This window comes from Tenrec ecaudatus, chromosome 2 (genome assembly GCF_050624435.1).
Source record: "Tenrec ecaudatus isolate mTenEca1 chromosome 2, mTenEca1.hap1, whole genome shotgun sequence".
Classification (NCBI taxonomy): domain Eukaryota; kingdom Metazoa; phylum Chordata; class Mammalia; order Afrosoricida; family Tenrecidae; genus Tenrec; species Tenrec ecaudatus.
The window spans coordinates 143,789,536-143,792,388 of NC_134531.1; the positions used below are offsets into that span (position 1 = coordinate 143,789,536).

Genomic DNA, 2,853 nt, shown 5'->3' on the forward strand with positions numbered 1-2,853 from the left:
GAGAGAACCTGTGAGGGACTGCCCTCTCTCTCGTTCCTCTTTGCCTTCATGCGTGGTGGGCTTGGTTTCTGGGGCCAGCGGTTACCATATGACCTGCTGGTTCCGGGAGGGGTTGGTGGCCTGCCATGCTCCCTGCCTGGATCCACGTGGTTCTGGCTCCATTGGCTTGTACTTCTAGCTTCCTGCTTTACCAGTCCCAGCAGTGCAGAAACCCCCATAAACCTGAATTGGACTGGGTTAGCCCACAGTACAGTTGTGTGGGCTGATTTCTTGATTTAATTTTCTTTTTCTTTCTTTCTTTCTTTCTTTTCTTTTTTTAATTGTCCTCGGATAGACGACGTATCAGGTATTAAACTAATAAGAACAGATACTACATTTGATCTTAGCCAAAAGGCCAAGAAGCAATTAATTTCCTTTCTTGATATAAATTTATTTCTTATACATAATAAAAAAGAAAAGAGAAAACTGTTTGCTATTGGACCAAAGTCCTGGAAACAGGGAAAGGGGATGAATTACAAAGCACAAATGGAAAGGCTGGCAGGCACTCACAGGAACAGGGAAGATGGCCCAAGTGCAGAACGATGTCAGCAGCTGTCACTAGGGGCTTGGATGTGAGAGACATGCGGCTGCTTTCTCCATGGAGCGCTGAGCAAGTTGAGCAACCGAAAGGAAGGGTGAAAAAAAAGTTTCAACAATATTGCTGCACAATAAAATGAGTCCAAACTTAGTTCAATGGATCACGTTTTCCTGGTAGGTGCCTGGATTTAAAAAATTATTTATTAATCACTTTATTGGGGGGCTTTTACAAATCTTATAACAATCCATCGTTCAATTGTATTAAGCACACCTGTATCTATGTTGCCATCAACATTTCCAAACCATTTTCTTTCTACTTGAACCCTTGGTATCAGCCCCTCTTTTTTCCCCTCCCTCCCCACCCTCTCACCCTCGTGAATCCTTGATCAATTATATATTATTATTGTTCTTTCATGTCTTACACTGTCAGTTGTCTCCCTTCATTCACATTTCTGTTATTCAACCCCCTGGGGGTAGGCTATATATCCAACCTTGTGATAGGGGCCCCTTTTTTCCCATTTCCCCTTCCCCTCTCACCCTCACTATCTCCCTACCCTCAGGCTATTGCTATTCTGGAGGGTTTAATTTGTCCTGAATTCCACGTGTCTAGAGCTCTTACCGGTACCAATGAGTGTACTCCCATCTAACTAGATTTGTAAGGTAGAACTGGGTCGTGGTAGTGGAGCAGGGGAGGAAACATTCAGGAGTGAGAGGAATGATGTGTGTTTCTTCAGTGCTATACTGCACCCTGGCTGAATTGCCCCTTCCTCGTAACCTTCTGTGGGGAGATGTCCAATTGTCTATGGTTCCTGCATTTGATCTTTGCCCAGAGACCCTTTTTAATACTTGTTATTGTTTGCAATACCAATACTTGGAAGTTCTGAAGGCCTAGTTCTTTTCTGTTTAAGAGTTTTTCCTTTAACGTACTTGTGTTTCTCTCCTCTCAGCTTACTATATGCAACAAGCAAAAGCCAGACAGTGTCTTTAACATTGCACCTGGAAATCTCAGCTAAATCACCCTGTTCTTCATGAGTAATTCCTACTTTCCACATCAACACAGGTGACAGTTGTTACTATGTACAGATACTCCCCATTCCCTTAGCTCCCCATTCCACTAATAATTTCCCCACCTCCCCTTAACACCTCACCCACAGCTCTTGAGACTTCATCTATCAGACTCTTCAAAACTTCTCCAACATTCTGCTAAAAGCCCTAGTTTCTGATTACTGCTTGGTCCACATCTATTCCCACATTTCCAGGTCTTTGTTTTAGATCAGCGGTTCTCAACCTGTGGGTTGCGACCCCTTTGGGGGTGTAAAGACCATTTCACAGGGTCCTCTATCCGTCTCCAGGTGGGTCCGCCCACATGCAGATCCGCCCACAGAGGAGTACCCAGCGTGAAGACTGTTACCCATGCGACACTGTGCTTCAAGACACAACTCATTTACTTGTCATTAGAAATAAGTATTTCACAATCTGTAATTACAACTTGTTTTTGTGATGAATCACTATGCTTTCATGCTGTTCAATTTGTAACAATGAAAATACATCCTGCATATCAGATGTTTACATGACGATTCATAACATTAGGAAAATGACAGTGATGAAGTAGCAACAAGAATAATTTGATGAAACTGCATGGTACTGGTACAATGACAGATACTCAGACCAATGGAAAAGAACTGAAAACCCAGAAATAAAAGCATCAGCATACACACAGCTGATCTTTGATAAGGGCCCCAAAAATATCAAATGGGAAGCCAATGCCCTCTTTAACAAATGGTGCTGGAAAAAATGGATATCAACATCCAGAAAAATGGAGCAAGACCCTTATCTCACTCCATGCACAAGAATAAACTCAAGGTGGAACACAGACCTTGAAGTTAAACCCCAAACTATTAGGGCCATCAATGAGGGAATTGGGACCAACTTGAGAACTTTGGCGCAGGGAATACACAGGCTATCAGAAATAGGGAAGGACACAAACACAGAGGAGGCACAAATTGACAAATGGGATATACTGAAGATAAAACACTTGTGTACATCTAAAGAATTCACCAAGAGAGTAATAAGAGAGTCCACAGACTGGGAAAACATCTTTAGCAATGACACAGCAGACAAAGGCCTTATTACTAAAATTTACAATACTCTGCTAGCTTCCAAAAAGAAAAAAACCAATAGCCCACTTGAAAGGTGGGCAAAGGACTTGAACAGAAATTTCACAGGGACAGAAATCCGAATGGCCAACAAACATGAGAAAATTTTCCTGATCTTTAG

General features: G+C 42.4%; 1 pseudogene; it reads right to left on the minus strand.

Moving 5' to 3' along the window:
• Window positions 1-298: 298 nt before the first annotated feature.
• LOC142441849 (U2 spliceosomal RNA) lies at window positions 299-406 on the minus strand (annotated as a pseudogene).
• Between the last annotated feature and the right edge of the window lie 2,447 nt (window positions 407-2,853).